Source organism: Rhea pennata, chromosome 3 (assembly GCF_028389875.1).
Source record: "Rhea pennata isolate bPtePen1 chromosome 3, bPtePen1.pri, whole genome shotgun sequence".
NCBI lineage: Eukaryota > Metazoa > Chordata > Aves > Rheiformes > Rheidae > Rhea > Rhea pennata.
This window is the reverse complement of record NC_084665.1, coordinates 40,854,103-40,872,144: the sequence shown is the minus strand read 5'-3', so window position 1 is coordinate 40,872,144 and position 18,042 is coordinate 40,854,103. Positions and strand designations below refer to the sequence as shown.

The 18,042-nt window shown below is 40.3% G+C and overlaps 1 protein-coding gene across 1 annotated transcript in view; it reads left to right on the top strand.

The window, feature by feature from the left end:
• The window catches only part of KIF26B (kinesin family member 26B), a 302,239-nt gene that overhangs the window by 262,508 nt on the left and 21,689 nt on the right, over positions 1 to 18,042 (top strand). The window lies entirely within an intron of this gene.

Sequence of the window (18,042 nt, the reverse complement as noted above, 5' to 3'; positions counted from 1 at the left end):
GCGTTTGAGTGGCATCGCAACTGCAAGATCGCTTTTTCCATGTAAAGTTTTATTGAAGTTCTTATTTTCATAGCATGTTTGAGACGAAAGAAATAAAGACAATCCTCTTGCTGCCCTTCAGATACTAACTGGCTGTTGCCAAATGATCAAAGTTTTCTGGCTGGTGGTTTCCTCCAGGCCTGTACACAATGAACAGATGTGAAATGAATTTTTTAAAATATGCATTGACTTTTTAGAGTTAAGCAGGCTGGTTAGAACTAACTTCTGAAATATTAAAAATAGCTCCTCTTCTGCTGCAGAAGATTATTTTAATTTTTTTAATTTTGTTTATAAATCCCATCAGTTGATATGTTTGCTACCAAGTGGGACAAGACTCGGTAAAATTAATTTCAGAAAGCAGATTTAACTTTGACAGATGTATTTTGTAACATCTACCTCATGAGCAAAACTGCCCTACCTGCCATATTTAAACTTATTTTTGAAATTATTTTTGGAGGGACTTGTGTTACTGAATTGTTTCTCTAATTCCTTGTTCCTTAGTTTGTGCTCTTAGGCAAAAAAAAAAAATCGTTTGGAAAATCAGTGACAAAACTCATTTGTCAATAATGTCAAAAATATCAGCCCTTCTGCCTCCCTTTGGACTGGCAGGTTCCTGAGAGTGGCAAGCTGGATCAGCAGAATCACACTGTCGGCTATTTCAAGTGCCATTACACACTTGGGACCTAGGGAGCTATAGTCTTATGTCTCTAGATAGAACAGAAGAAGACCTTTTAGCTGGGTGATGAAATGGATATAAAGGGATTCAGGGCTCAGAAAAGGAAGCATAATACAACTACAATCTTCACAGTAGTGGATGCTCTCACTGATCAAAGTTTCTCTCCCATTGCCTGCACCATAGGCATCTTGCACTGCTTGAAACCTTCCCAGGTATCCCACACGCCCTCAGCAGGAGCTCCAGATGAGCAGGGGTCCCCTATAGTTCCGGTGTGGACTGTGCCAGTCCCTCGAGGCGACTCAGACAACGCTAAGCATTGGTGCAGCTAGGCTCAAAGTCATCTGCAGAACAAATGAGGGGGGGCCACCTTTGATGCGAACTGTTAAAAGCACCTCACCATCTCTGTGCAAGTGGAACCTGAGTTCCTTGAAGTGCTTTTTTTAAGGAATGAATGTGGTTTTCATGTCAGCCTCCAGCTATAAACAGAGTGGCAGAATCTTCTTTGCTCCTGACTGTGTTGCTCTTTTATTGCAAGCAAGGGTGTTCACAGGCTCTGTATGATGTGCTTTGAAGTTATGAGCCTATGCAAGAGGACAGAAATTAGATGCAGTATCCAGATCTGCTACCCAATTGGCATATAGCACATGGAAAAAAATATTTCCCAAATGTACCGTGTTAGAAAAATAGCTGCACTTCTGCAGAAAGAGAGGGAGAGAGTGTGCTAGGAGCTGTGTGGGCTCGGTCAGACCATTGTCTAAGGGGACCTGCTGAATCCTGCTGCTTCTCATGCGCAGAGTCATGGAGCTATTGAGAGTGTTTGTTCTTACAGCAAAGGGAACTGAGGGTAACTCTGCTGTAGGTTAATATTGGTGTGAAAGAGAAACTGATAGAGGATCAAAGGTGAACAAAATTTGACTCTGAACGTGTGAAAGAGAACCAGTTGAAGGCTATCACATTTTGTTCCAGTTGTAAAGCCCTCCTTTGTGTATTTTCAGCTAAGAGTTAAGTTTGTTTACTGTGGAGTGTAGCTTACAGAAAAAGTCAGGATATGCTTTAAGATCTTTGCATCATACACAATATAAAATTAGCACATGAAACTTGCAATGGATTTTATCTTCTCTTCTTGTTGGTTGACTACTACCATTTTGGATGGCTATGTGTTGTGCAATGGTGTTATAATCAGTGACTTAGGCTGATTTTGTGCTACACTTAATTGTAGTCCTCTAGATTCCTTCACATGCAATCATCTGTGCATCAAACATAACATTCAGGTAGCTAACACAACTGGCAAAGTCTTTTGTGTCCATTCTTAGGGGCCACATCAATTCTCCTGGGCTCAGCTCAGTCTAACAAGCACTGTTGCGATGAGGGCTGTTTGGGGAATGCTCCAGCTGCTGTGAATCTGAGTGGCATGCTTTCAGCCTCTGCTGCACACACTCCTGGGGCTGTTGCTGGTGCTCCCAGCAGGGTCAAGGCTTGTCCAGTGAGGACCACGGTGCTTCTGTGGCAGTCTGGTGTTGCACAGGATGCAGAAGGCCCCTGGTCTCTGCTGGTGTCATAGACCCATGTCTGTTAGACATACTCTGAAAACTGAAATGGATTTTTTCATTCTTCCAAGAAAGTTCATGATTTAACTTAATTTTTTCTACTGAAGAAATCTTTTGTCACAGGGAGATAAGCCAGTGAAAGCAAAGAATCTTAAGCAGGTTAATATATAACTTCAGCAGTAAGCGGACAATTGCAAACAAATAACAAAGTAGAGTTTCCTTTTCCTTGCAAATTGGATCATTTGATTAGAAAGAAGTCAACTGTTTAATAAACATGATTTAGAATTTTCTCTGATAATGCTATTGTATCACACATATGCAAAAGATACTATAACCCTTGAAAATATCTCGTTAAATGCATTGGCTGGGTTCCATCTATCAGTAGTACTTCCCTGTAGAATGATACCTGATTCCTTTAAGAAATCTTTGCTGTACATTAATACCTATATAGTTGCCTAATCAGAGGGTAAACTCTCCTGTTGCCAAAAGGGTCCCTTTTGTCAAAGGCCATTACTTTGAAGAGAACAGATAACCCAAGAGAGTAACAACAAAACACCTGGTCTTTTCAATAGGGAATGTTTAGTTGTGGGCTAAGAATAAAGAATGTTGTAGGCTTTGTATGAAATTGCAATAAGGTAATATTCAAATGTAACAGTAATAGTGTGGCTATGTGAGAAACATTTTGACTGGCAATTACACATCTGTTTTATACATTGCACATCTATTTTGTTTTTCTATATTGAAAACAACTTTAAGTTCAGAACACAGATAACTGTCTTAATAATTTTAAGTTATTAACCATATAGATGTAAAGTTGATAACTGCATGCTTTTTATTGCCAGTGCATGTTACTTCATTTTAATTCATCTCCCAGAAATACAAAAATATTTTTTCTATTAATACCTCATTTTTCAATCCATTTCAAACCAAATGAGTGAATTCCATGCTCTTCTCTGTGTATTATCTTCTCATTATCCATTAATTGTGCCAATAACTGAAGCTTTTTTCATGTAAGTTCCCTTTCAAGGCTGCACAATTTGGAAGTGCAATTCTATTTTGACAGAAGCCATCTAATACCATTTAGCAATGATTATAGTCCTAAATACAAAGGGACTGAGTTAACTATTCTTTGCTGACACTTCGCTGCTCGTATCATCTTTCCCATCATTTGCAGTACTAAGTGCAAGAGCAAGTTCTCCTTGGCTAATTTCATAACGTCCAGTAGGAATATGTATGGTGCTTTTTCTTTCCAGCTCCTTTTTCATAGTAAATGAACATCTCAGCCCTGTGGTCTGATCATGTTCATACTGAAACTTTTCTTGTAGTCTAATCTGCAAAGCTTAAGCGGTTTAAGTACACAACGCTTTTCTGAGTTCTTTCAGGAGATCTAGAAAGATGGGAAGAGAGTGGGAATTCTTTACTCTTCCTGCTGTGCAGATTCTAGGAAGATGAGTCCTGAGCAGTGCTTGCTCCAGTGACCCCTAGTATGAGGAGGATAGTTTTCTACTGCCACTACTTTTAGGGGGAAAAAGTCCAGCTTCTTACAGGTCAGAGGCCTAGATGACTGTTGTCAACTGGCTCAGCATACTGTACTCTGCTCTGACTCAGGTGTTGAATTGCACAAATATTGTCCATCAGTGGATGTGTTTTGAGTGGTTACATTACAACTAGGTTGTGTTCTTCAAGGCATTGTGGTGTATTTTTTCCATCTCTATCTTTGACTGATTCAGAGCAGGGTCCAGTAAATACAGGGTGCAATGCCAGGATCACTGTGTTGAATCTCATAGTCTTCAGAAAAGAAACTCCAGCACAGTTAGACTACAGGAAATGGGATGGGCCCCTCTGCTATCTTTAGTTACATGTTTGGTGATCATTTTTCTAGACTTATGGGAGACCCACATGAAAAAGTGTCCTGACTGTTGTCTCAGTGCCTCCACTACTCAGTGTGCTCTGGTATCCTGTATGATGTTCTTTCATGTGGTGGAGAAGGGCTAGAGAGGCTCTCACCCTTTGTTTTCTTTTATATATTTTCTTTTATATGTGGAAGGTCTGAAATGGAATTATATGTGCTGCTATGCTATGCTGTGCTAATTCATTAAATTCATTAAATGACATCTATCATAACATAAAGAGAACAAACAGAATTATTGTTCCTCTATGTTACAGTTTAAAGCTCAGAATTCTGATCAAATCATTTTCAGATGAGCTAGCCAAAAGGTCCCTAAATAAAAATTAGTAGAAAAGATTAGTTAGGAAAGCTAGAGTGGTAATGAGCTGTTGCACTATGATAATGTGCTAGGCTGATAGTTTATATCTAGCCCTAATCAGTGATAAGTGCAAGTTGTCAGCTTTTTATAGCTAATTGGTATTTCTTGGAGTTACATTGCAACAAAAACACTAGAATTAAAATAAAGGTTTTCTTTATACATGACAAGCTAAGAGTTAATTATAAATGCTTGGGTCAAATACTCCTCTTAGCTACACTAAATGCAGATCTGTTGCCCTAAGGGAGGATGCATATGTAGTCAAAACTTGGTCCCTTTTGTGTCATTATTACTTTTTTGAAACAGATACAGTAACAACTTGAAAAGAAAACAGGAGCTTTTAACCACTTGCTATGTATTTAATAAAAGTCATACATCACATAAAGAAGCAACTAAATCTGAACTTTTGGAAAATACTAATAAAGCAGTAATGACTTGAACTCCCATGAAAGTCCATTTGTTATTGTGTTATCACGTTCATTTGAGAACTGTTCTCCTCCCGTGAAATTAATTGAATACAAAAGCAGAAACACATCTGAAAAAATTAGAAAGCCAGACTAATCTAAGCTACGGGACTTGAAGGACTTAAAACCTAGCTAACCTGAAATCTGTGAACTATTTTGGTTGCTGCACAGCTGTAATTAGCTGGCTCTAATCACTCTTGTAATACTAGTATGGAAAATGTGCTGTCTGTCCTCAGTAGCTAGTGGTGGGAATGACTGCTATGCACAATGATGTACTTCAAAATCGTGGAGTCTGAGAAGCTCAGACAGCAGGACGGCTCTGAAATATGTGCTGCAAGACATTCTTACACGTTTGCTAAAGTGCTGAAGCATAAATGATCACACTATCTTTTTGTCAGTCATCTCAATGAATTTTTTAATTGACCATTTAATTGACCATTTCCAGTCAGATTTGACAGAGGGTCAGGACTTCAGGAATTCAAAGTCTACATAAGATTCCTGAAAATAGTGTTTGGGAAAGGAAGGAGACTGATGCTGGTTCCCTGATTGGGCTGAGCCCAGCAGTCCCCTGCTCCCTAGGTGCTGGCTTGCCAACCGGGAGGACCTAAGGTGAGCCAGCGAGCACACACAAGCCAGCAGCTAGAGGAAGAAGCTGAAGTTGGAGAAGATGAGCTAAATGGGATATGGGGATGTGGAAATACTGCCAGAATGTCGAGGTCATAGGATTATGGAGAAGAGGTGTGTGTGAGGGGGGCAGCTGAAGTGTCAGAAGTGAGAGAGCATGGAACACAAACCTGCTGGAAAACAGTCTTCATTAATCCCTCTATTCCTAGAGCAAATTGTTCATTTATTCTGATCCTTGCCATTCGAAATGCAATTAGATAAATGTATTTTCCTGCTGAGTAAAATCCATACAGTCAGCAGACAAACCCCTCTCTAAATAATTTTGCTCATCAGTGTGTATGCAGGAGGAGGGATAGAGAGAAGAGAGGAGCTTAAATGAGTTCACTGCTAAATTGTCTGAATGATCAGTTGTTGCTGTTTCACTAACTGTAAAAGTAAACATCAAAGTGGTAAGAAACTCCTGCTGGAATGAAAATTCAGTGTTAGTATTCAGATGTTTGAGGAACAAATCCTGAAGGCATGAGTTAAAATGCCCTTTGGAGTAAGTCTGGATATCGAGTAATGTCTTCATGGAGGGGGAGCCTTGAAATGTCTTGACTGTCACAAGATGGGGAAATTTGGCATATCTGTTTGTGCTTTTAAATTCCACATTCCTCCATTATAACTTTGGACACAACCCTCACAATCATCTCTTTTATGCAGACATAGTATCTATTGTCTGATTTTCTAGGTGAAAGAACAGTGGTAATGTCATCTGTCTAGACCTGAATAAATAATTTAATTGGTGCTTCATGAGAAATTATTAGTTACACTGAAGAAGACAGGGAGTTGTAAGATGCGTCAGATAGTGCCGACTGATGAGACAGCAGTAGCTTATATTTGAAGTGATAGCTATCAGAGTGGAGGGGAGGCTGCCAGGGAAGTTCCTCAAGGATCAGTTTGGGGAGAGGTTTTTTGTAGTATTATTAGGAGCAACCTTGGTCTATGAAGCAGGAGTGTGCTAATCACACTGGCTGTTACACAAGGCTGAGAGCTGACACCTGTGCAAAGGAGGGTCAGAGCATGAAACAGGAGCAGCTGTAGGATCTTGAGGACTAGAGTAAAGAAAATCGTGTTAGTGGCATATCTAATCGTTCAGAGTGCAAGGGCTTGCCCTGATGGACTGCTCACAATTTCTACTGAAATCTGGGAGCTCATCAGCTAGAAAAGGGGAGCAAGGAGGAGGGTGAGAGTCCACAACTGATGTAACAGTGAAAAGGTAATGAAGTCTGAGGAGGCATTAGGAATGATAGCAGCAGGAAAATATTAATGCTGTTGTGCCAGAGATGAGTGAGTCCTCTCCTAGATGCAGCTCTGGTCACCCATGTAGATGAAAGCGCAATTCAGACTGAAGCATATGCAAGAAAGGTTGGTGGAGGAGCTGAAGAGCTCTTCTTGTGAGAGAAGATTAAATGATTTGCCTTCCATAGCCGAATAGAGTTAAAGAACAGAGGGAACATGAGAAGGATTATAAACAGTGTCTGAAAATATACGAGGAACATTAACATCCCCAGAGAGTGAGAACAATTTAAACTGAAGGACAATGTTGGGACATTGGGGGAATGTTGGACAAACAGGGAAGGAGATAGCTGTTAATAAGGATTAGAGATGTGCCATTCTGAACTAGAAGTGTGATGGGGTGGGTGCTATACAGCCCTGCTTGTTTTCATGATGCATCTTGATAAATGTGTGTTGCGGGGGGGTATGATTATCCGTACTTGGTAGGGATGGGGATTGATAATTCAGTTCTTTCTCATGCCAAGCATCACTTCCCCTTTGATGACTTCCTCACAGGGATCAGGCTCACCAGAACAGACAGTGCTTTTCTCTTCCCTCCTCCTCATACAGTTATCGTCTGTGTGCTCTTCTCAACAGAAAAGCTTTCTTGGGGTATCCAGACATACTAACTGGGTTTACTGGATCCTGAGGGGCACCTTTCCCCATCTTCAGGAGAGTGCAGTGGACATACAGATGGAAATGTGGGAAGGAGGGTGCAAAGTCCCCACTGTAAACTGCAACATAACATAGCAGTAGGACCGTAAGAGTGACCAGACTGATTTCAGGCCAAATGTCCTTCGAGTATCCTCTGACAGTAGTCAATGGCAGATGCTTAGAGGACCATGTAAGACTAGAACAAGTATATTGCCAAAATATTCTTTCAGCCTCAACTTTTTTCAGCTGCAGGAATTCCTGAGCCTGTCATCATTGACTTTGTAGACAGAGTGGGGACCTCCCAGGCACATTGTGAGTCCAGTTTGAAACTTCCTGAAGATGATTGGAGGTTGAAAGGAGCTTTTGTGAAAGACTCACTCAGCTTGTATTTGAAACATTATTTTAATGCTTCTGGGAGTTCGAATAGCTAAATCTTTAAAGCTATCTTTTTATCATTTACAGCTAAACACATGCAAACATTAGTAGTTGTATATTGCTTTCTGGCACTCACAAATCTGTTCTAACCACTAATTTTGCAGAGAGGCAGCTATTAACACGAAATAGTAGAACTTGTAGTTGTTTTTTCTGGACATAATAGATGTGTACTGAACTCTAAAACATGCTCTGGTTACATCAGGTAAAACTGCAACATAACAATTACTATATAGCAACTTTAAGAGAGTTTCTTTGCTGTCACAGGCTATTAAGAGATCTCTGAAGTGTCAGAGATAGAAGAGTCTATTGAGGAACTTGTCTAATTAAAGGCATTATAGTGGGCAAAGTAAGTACACAAATCTATTTAAAGGCGAAGTGAAACTTCAGATAACATGAAAAATGTATGTGCCTCATTAATATTTTAAATTGCTGCATAAATGAAGATAAATATAATTAATACTCTCTATTTCCAAGTGGTTTACATGGCAAATATATATACATTAAAAATCAGCATTATACATTGATTTGGCCACTTTTACACACAATGAGTAGTACTTGCATGGAGAGAGGAGTTCGTAAGGTTTATTTGGAGTCTTCTTGAGTAAAGTGTGATGAAGTGCATGGAGGAGTAAAGAACCAAACAGTTAGTTCTCTTGTGCCTGTGTTTATAAGTGACAAAATTCCCACTGCCCTGCAGCAGCTGCTAGATTTGGCCCTATGCTGCCAAAAATTTCTAAACATATCATAAAACTGCCTGTGGTTCCATGGTTCATGATCATGTATTTCACTTCAGACAAGATCCTTTTATTCACCATCTCATGTATCTGGTCACTGAATCTGTAGAAGCCAAATACAAATCCTGCTGAAGCTTATAGGAGCCTTTGTGCTGATTTGAGTGGCAACTGGGCTTGGACCATAGTGCCATGCGTTTCAGTTTGTAAAATCTCAATTTTCTGGCTTTTATTCAGGCATCGCCAAAACCAGGCGTTGGTAGAGAGTTTTTCACTTAGGAGCCTCAGTTCCAATGCAAGATAACATCATTACTATTGTCTCTCAGTTTATCTCGTCACACCTCTGAATCAGCCCACTGTGAGAGCAGCTCTGCCCATCTGTGGATAAAAGTTGTTACTATCTGATGGCCGTTCATTTTCATGTGAAATGAGTTTTTGGTCTCTCCCCAGTCCCTAGAGGAGTTCGTATTACAAGCACACCCCATCCCTATTGATTACTAGCAGTACAAATATAGAGGCCAAGGACTTACAGGCTAGAGAACACTGATTCTGCAAATGTCATTGCAGGTGTCTAAGAAAGTTTTTTTGACCTTGAATCTATATATTGCATAATAAAGCAAAATGAAATCTGTAAAGTGAAACCTGCTTTCTGGACCGTTCTGCTTTTTATTCTTTGATATAGATGTAAAGGAGAAGCTCAGCTTTCTTATTCTTCTCGAAAGAGAAAGAATGCCTGAAGTTAAGACAACTGAGTCCATATTTAACCACCTTATTATTTGCCCAGATTTTGGGGAGGAGATGGGCACTCATGGAACCAGCTGAGTTCAGTGAGAGTTTGCAGATGTCTAAGAGCTGGATCAATACCTGTAGAGGTCAAGATAGAGTTCCTAAGCAGCAATTTAGGAAAGGCTGAGCAACGCAGGCCTGTGCTTCTTTTAGCAGCTTTTAGCAGTTATGTGCTTCCTTGTGAAGTAGGGTTTGAAGTTGTATGTGAAGAGGAGTTTTAAAAAGTTATTTAAATGATTACCAGGAATGATAGTAAGTCTTGAGGCCTGTGGCTGTTTATTTTGCTTTCATGTTGTTAGTTTAATATTTTCACTGCTTTACTTTGTGTTTTGACAGTTTATAGCTAGGACCCTCTTTTCAGTGTTCAAAGTTTCAGTGTTGTTGCTGTGGGAGCACAAAGCAGATTTCTCTCCATCCACCCAGCCATCAGTTTTCACTATGCTTGCAGAGATTTAGTATCTTTGAGGCTTTTATATTGTTTTCTCAAAGTTAGTTAAAATTGGCCAACAAGCTAAAAGGTTATTCTTGAAGCCTGGTGAGTCAGGCTTGTGCATAGATATATAGGCAAAATGAATTCTAACTATTCTGCAACAGATCTAGTGAGTGCCCTAGATAAATTATATAACTTCTTTTGTAATACTTATGACAGCCAAAGTCATATCACTATCATCCAAGTTTTTTCTTTTTTTTTTTGGTCAGGAATGTGTGCACTTTCCCTGCCTTGTGTATAATGCTGTGGGTTGAACACTCTGAGGGGCTGGTATATAAAATCTTCCTTATCAGAGTGCCAAGTATTTTGTTGAGTGACCTTCCCAATTTCCTGAAGATGTCATCTATTTACACTAGTAGCAGTTCCAAGTGGAGTGGTTTCTAAAACTAAACAGCAGTCAATTTATTTTCAGGTACCACTCCATTTGAAATTGCAATTAGGATAACTAGAGCTGCTCTCCAGCACAGGAAACTGGGAAGGTCATGCTGCCGAATTGTTGGCATCTTGATGAAGGAGTGCAAACTACTGCTGTTGTTACTGTAGATCAAATGAGTCTAACCAAAATGAAGTAATTATGAAATCCTCCCAAAAGATAATGAATATTCATGGATCAATTACAAACATTTGAAGTTAATTTTCATTTGAGGAAATAACCCTGGTATTCCACTCTCAGTACGCATGAATCACAACACTCTGAAAGTAAAGGGCAAAGCACTGTTGCTTGTTATTCAAGCTAAACGGTGCCCCATGAGCAGCAGCGGGCTGCACATGAGTGGGCAGTGCAGGAGTGCGCAGGGCGGTAGCGAGTGGCCCTTCTGTCTTCCCTTCTAAACTCTGCACTGTATTCCCAGGGGAGGCCACAGGAAGGGAGTCATAGGGGCCTGGGGCTGAAGTAACCAGGGAGTCGTGCCAATTAGGTCAGCAAGTGCTTGCTGCTTATACTGCATGGGGAGATGAGGCAGCCCTTGCACTGCTCTGCCCTCTCTGCAGGGCTGTCATTGATGGTGGCATGTGTCACCCAGGGGACAGCACTGGCAGCAGTTGAGCTGGGGCTGCTGGGAGCTGAGGTGTTCAGCCTTCTGAGGAAAAAAAGACCCTGGTTAGCCCCTTGGGTGCAGCCTGGGGAACTTAACTTTAATCAGCCGTGCTCAAAAATTGCACCTCCCTGCCTTTTCCGAAGGCCTAATCCTGCAAAATTCTGAGTGACCCAATGAAGACAGAGGGAGGTGAGGGGAAGCAGCACTACAAGAAAAGATGCTGAGCAGTGGGGCTGAATCCCACTTCAACACTGACAAGAGTGTGTTGTGATGATGCCTTCAAAGAGTGTCTTTGCTGTGCTCAAGCCACCATCCAGCCAAACTGGCTTCCAGAAGGGCTAATGTGAAGGTGGGTTTTAATATGTGTCCTTAGTGGGTTGTCAGAGGAGCTTTCTCATGTGTCTTTCTTGCTACGTGTTTTCTCCTGTCATTGCAATGTGGACATACGTGTTGACCAGCAGCTCTCCACCTGTTTCATTGCCAGCGCTCCTGCTGCACTGCCAGGACGCAGACAGCCCAGAGGAGAGGCAGGCAGGCTCTTAAGCTACTTCTGTTGCCATTCAGCAGCAGATACCACTGTTGCCTGCTCATAAAAAGCCATTTGGCTTTGTAGAGAGAAGCTGTGCCAAACTTCCAGTTACCATAATGCTTCCAAATCAGGGAAACAAGCAAGAAAAGATAGAGGGGGAGGAAAGACTGTTTTCCTCCCTTGGTAAAGGTTAGCAGAGAGCCTGACCACGTACAAGGTCTTTGAGTGATTTAAAAACTGGATCATTATTGATTTTAATTGTGGGGGTGCTTTTCCCCAGTAAATCACAACCTACAGCACCATTTACTGCTCACGTTTTTTTACACAGTGGTATTGCTTGTGTAGCTGAAGCTGGCTTTAACTCCAACATATGGTTGTAGAGTCTAATTAGCTCCCTGGATTAACTTAGCATCTATTTTTTCAGTTGAGAATTTATTGGGTGCTGACACGGTAATGAGACAAAGCACTCAAGTCTTGCTTCTTTGTCATTATCTTTGTGCTTTGTGTGTGTATTTTTAATGATTGCTTGTGAATGATGTTTGGCTCTGTGCTAGGAGTTAGAGTACAGGGGGAAAGTGATCATTTTGTCCATTTTCAGTGCAGTTCCTGAATGTAAGCCCCTACCATCTCATACACAACTGAAGCAACTCTTTTCTTCTGCCCTTGACTGCTGCAGCATCACATCACTTCCAGATGTGATTGTGATTTTTTTGGCATATGAGTCTGACCACAGTATTTCCTCACTGTAGTCCTTTCGATCGGCTCCTCGCTTCCCTGCATAGTGAGCACAAGTTTCTGTTTTATGCTAATATACCTCATGCAAAATGACTAACTGCAGAGGCGATTTCTGCTTTGCTTAAGTTTCCCTTTAGAGTTACTAGAACAAGTTCATGATTTCCCCTATGCCTCATTTCACCAGATGAAGGATTCCCCCAGTTAAAGGCCCAACACGTTGCACATCTTTTTCCAGCTTCCTTAGTAGAATGTATCTCTGTTGTGCTTACAAAGCTGGGCCTATGTGGCTGAATCACTGAGAGCTTTATCGCTCCACCTGGCTTCCCTTTGCTTGTGCTTACACGTATTGCTCCTATTTCCTCTCTCTCTCTCTCTATGAAAATTATTAACAGAAAGGAAAGACATAGCCAAGCAAACTGTACTGATTCTTCTGATGAGCTCAGCTGTTACATACAGGTTGTATCCACTATTAGTTTTGTGTCTTTCAAACTATAAATTCTCCTCAATAGAGATGATTTCAATGTAAGTAGAGCCAAAGTCAAATGGAGTATTTATTATGGTTCTCCCATTATATAAACATTTATTACTACTAATAAAGCAGTGTATCAGAACAAAGGAGTCGAGTTAGGGCTTCATGATAAAAAAATAACTGCCATAATTTCACGAATTTTTCATTTGACATATCTCTATAAATAGATTATGAGATACCCAAGGGCATACATTATCTTACCCTGTAACAATAACACCATGAGGAAGTTGACAACATTCTCTTTTTGGCCGAGCGCCTACGAAGACGCCAAGGTGTATGATTAATAGAGAACACTAACACACACCCTTCCATTTCATATAGCTTAGATAAAAAGTTCTATTATGTCCCTTGTGGAGTATTATTTCTGTACCTGATGATCCTACTTTTGTCACTGAGCGGCCAGTGCTATCCCCATAGCAGTAGAGTGAGAGGAGGGGAAACAAAAAGAAAATAAATGTGATGATTGAATAAGACAGAAACTTTCCCCCCTCCCAAGACAGTGCTCGTAACAGGATTGGTTAAATAATTCCCCAGAAAAATAATAGTTCTGGGACTCCAGTTGGATCTTCCTTGCCAGTATTCCCTCTATTTGGGGAACCGTGCTGAGTTTGCCTCTGTCATATAGAGATTGTGTATTTCCTGAGCATGTTTATTCTTGCTGCTTTGTACTCTATTCATGAACTCTGTATTAGTGCTCTAAACAAAAATAATTATTGTTTGTGTCTTTTCTGCATAAAGCATTTTGAATACATTGCTAGCACTGATTCTCATAAAGCAGAAGGACCTGACAGAAGAAGGGGAGACACTAATTATGCTCCCTTAGCCTCTGCCTGTGCCTCATCTACTCAGCCTTGATCAGTTAGTCGTAGCAATGTATGGCAGTTTACTGGATCCCTATGCTGGGTTACAGTGAACAGCTTGGAGAATTGGAGGGAGCAGAGGAGCCTTGGAAGTCAGACAGTGGCAGTGGAGGGTGTTGACTGGTGCAAGAGGTCGGGAAGGAGGAGACCCGTTATGGCAGAGGGGTTAGAAATAGGACTAGAGAACGGCAAAGTTTGGTGGAGATGGTTAGACCTCAGCAGGATGAAATGGTGCTGTGCTGGACTACTTAAGTTAGGAGCTGGGGTAAGAGAAGCATGGCATGGGAATGAGAACAAGAAAGAAGGTTGTATGGGAAAAGCCTGGGGCAGACACTGATTGAAGGAAATGCGTTTGAGAAGTTGGGTGTGAAAAAGAGCATGGCAAAAAATGTCAGCAACAGAAGTCAAAGGAAGCTGTACTATGAATATAAAATGCTGTATAATGCTTAGTACTCTGAAAGATCAGTGCTTCACACCAAATGCCTAAACTCGGTGAAGTCTTCAACATTTCAGGTATTATCAGGGTATTATATATCTCACCTCTTAAACATTCATCAGCTCTATTGTATTGATGAGCTACACAGAAAGAAAAAGCCTTTGAAGAAATCAGTCATTCTGGATTCAGAGCTGAGTTTATATAGTCTTAACAGACAAAAGGCAGAAGCCTACACATTAAATGATGAGGATTAAATGAAAAATTGAATAACTTCTTGTTCAGTGAGCACTGTTTGTCCTGTGTGCTGATTGAGACGAGGATCTAGTGGAAAAAGCACGTCCAGTCATGAAATTAAAGACTTTGACTTAATGTGTATAGACAAATGGGATTTAGGCAATGTCCAGGCAAACTTATCATGATCTTCAGCGCTTCATTCTTCTAATGTGAGGAGAGAAAATACAGATATGTGTTTGAGGAGTGAAGAGATGTACATTTTTCCTTCTTACTGAGCAAGAGAAAGGACAATAATTTATACTGATCTCAGTTTGCATGGTGAAGTCTCAGAAGAGAAAATAGAGAGAATGCTGTGCTCACTCCAGCAATACCACATCTGTCTTTTGGGGAAGTTTAATACCTTCTGGAGTTCCTTAGTAGCAGCTTTTAAGAGCTATAAAATGGCCATATGGGTCCTCCAGGGGCTCCTGGAAGGTGGGATGGTGCAAGTATGGAGAAGCTAAGGGAGCAGCATGGAACAGAGAGAACACGTCTCCATGTGGATGGCTGGTACATCACGGAGTACACTGGTCCTTCCTCCTTGTGGCTTTTTCCAAAGATGCAGCTTTGCGCAGTTATTTTGGGCTCCTATCTGTGTGGGATGTATGAATAGTATTTAGTAGTATTTTACTGTAGCCATGATGATCAGAGGAGCTAGGCAAGAAAAGAATTGTAAGCAGGGGTAATATATCTTACTAGATCAACTGATGCAGTTAGAAAAATTAGACAACTTTTAAGTACTGCAAAGGCTCAGAATGGGCCAGCTGATATATAAGCTCTGGAGTGTGAAGTGTGGCATCCTTCTGTCCTCTTTCACTGTTCTCTGTGTGTGATAGTTCAGCATTCATAACATGGGATGGTAAATTTCTTAAACTATAGAAGCATTAGTGGATTGGACAAAAAGATATTTAAAAATGAAGATAGATATACAGAATGGGGTAATCAAGTTGCTCTGGATTGTTTTTTTGTTTATCTGCAGAATAGGAGTGGACCATTTGCATTCCTTGCAATCTCCCCTCCCCCTGTGCTAGAGAATTCATATAGAAATTCACTGCTAAAGAAACTGATGTATTTGCCTCTGCTGCTGTGAGAAATGCTGTAACCTTTTGTATACAAGTCCCTGCTCAATAAAATTGGCAACATGCACCCAGGGCAGCAGCCCTTCTTTGAGCTTCTTCACTTTTCCTGTCTTAGTTTATGTTGATCAGCAGAGGTCTTCCTTCTCAAAGCTCTTCCAGTCCAGAACTTCTCTTTATAAAACTTGCTTTTTCACAGGAAATTTTGCTTTTGAAAATATCAGCTCACCTTCCATAATGAAACAGTTCAGAGCTTTTATTTTTTTCAGGCAGAAATGCCATGTCAGCATTCAGAAGAACAAAGCATCTATTTTGTGTTTCACAAAGTCTGTCAAGCAAATTTCAGTGAGATATGTCCAAAATATTTTACTAACGATTTTACTTGCTCAGGATAGAGTGAGTTAAAAACTAGTAGTTACTAATCCATACATTTGTGTTACTATGTTCTCTTTGATATTTTTTCTTTCCCTTAAAAGTTACTAAGCTCTATTAGAAGAGATTGGTGAACCATGAACAGGTGAACATGTCTTATGACAATGATGTCAAGAATTGATCAAAACCCATAACTAGCAAATTTCATTCTCTTTATTCAAGTTTTCAGTGTACCATAGTGACACGAGGCTAGTTATTTTATCTGAGTGTAAAGCAAAGTTGATGGTCAAGATACAGACAATGTTGAATGAGCAAACTGTGAAATTAGAAACTGGTGTTGGTTAGGCTTTTTTCCTGGATTTCAGACTTTAATCCCAAAGATACTTGCCCTTCAGTTTCTATCAGATTTATGTCAGAGGATCATTTGAATAACAGAATTTCCTCTGTATCATCATTCTTCTTGCAAGTGTGTATTTCAGTACAAGGCAGATGGCACAGATTATTTTATATTCATAATGCATGTATCTGAAGGAGAGCCACGCCACAGTTTGCTGATGTTGGCTGCCTGGGTTATGTATTCCCTGGAGCCCTACATGTTTCGAATGTATTCTTTTACCCTTTTCCCTGTTGTCTCATGTTTTGCTATGATAGAAGCACTAGCAAATGAAAGGCTTGTTATTGATTTCTGTGCAGATGTTAATAATTTCCATGTAACTCTGCATTGGGGTGGCAGTAACTGATGTACAAAATTTGACATCTTAATTATTCTTTGATGGGAGGGGGCCACTAAACTGTGATACAGCAGCCTATTAACTCTGGATCTGTGGATTCAAAGCAGCTTTAGGTTTAAATTGAAATGAGTGAGGTTGTCTCAGGGTAGTTTTTATGGATGTTTGTTTGCTTCTCAAAGCTAGCAGACAGTCTTCAGTGTGTCCAGAGCAGAAGAAAGCTGAAATTCTGAAAGAGAGAATGTTTCCCCATCAGTATTTCTAGCTTAGCTTAAACTACATGTACTGTAAATTCCAGGAGAAGCACAACTTATAAGCTACCCCCCCATCTCATTGCGGGATGCATCCAAAATGCTGTTGTTTACTCAGTCGAAGGGAGAGGTTCAAGAATTCTGGTGTTTGTCTGTCACTCCCATCCAGTAGACACAAGTTCAGTTCACGGAAGTTGGAGCTTTATGAAAAATTTCCATGAGTTGGGACTATTACATGGATATCTTAGCACAGACACATGTGGTCGTTGGCAAATACTGAACTGTGAGCCCCAAAAATCTGATCTTAAGCCACTGAAGGTGTTGCCAAGACTGAAAGCATGAATTCCTGTCATTAGAAGAGTGAATGCAATTCCTTTAGCTATAAGTAAATATCAGGCTATTGCTCTCTTGTTTTCAGCCATATATAATTTTATCAACATCCTTTAATGTCCGAGCCTTCTTCAGGAGGACTCTATTTCCCAAATAACAAGCCACTCAACATATACGTCAGAGCTAATGATTCCTTTAAAAACTATGTTGTGCATTTCTAACTACTGGATTAAGATGACCACAACAGAAGTGATGTATATGCATCATTAGTCTGTTAAAATTGTCATGCTTTACAATTACTATTCTTAGTCCCACCACAGCCACCCCCACTGTAATGCATCAGCATTTCAACAGCTATCCTATTCTGAACAACAGAGTAAATGGCAAGAATATAAAAAACGTTTCCTGTCTTAGTGGAAAAAAAGATGTGATATGAAAGAATAATGATGTGAAATCTTAAGACTTGGTTGTTTTGTTTTTCATCACTATCATCATCCAAGATTAATTCCAGTGGCTTAACTAGTGCTAAACACCTAGGTAAGCAAGAAAAAAAAATTGGATCCTCTAATTAGCCCAATACACTTTTGTCCTCCAGAGCTAGACCAGAGTTTGCTTGTACACTGTTTACTTTGAACAGAAAGAAAAAGGACAGCAGTTTGCTGATTGATGCAGTGTTTCTTAACAGTTAGTCTCAAATGCTGGTCTGTGCATCTGTATTCACAGTGGTAACAGTGCTAAAGGAGTGAACTCAGAAGAGGACAGAGAGAAGGACCTGGGAAAAGAAAAGAAGTTTAAATTGTAAGTCAGGGTCTTTCAGCTTGCTCAGCTGCAGACACAACATGCAAACCTGAGGAATGAA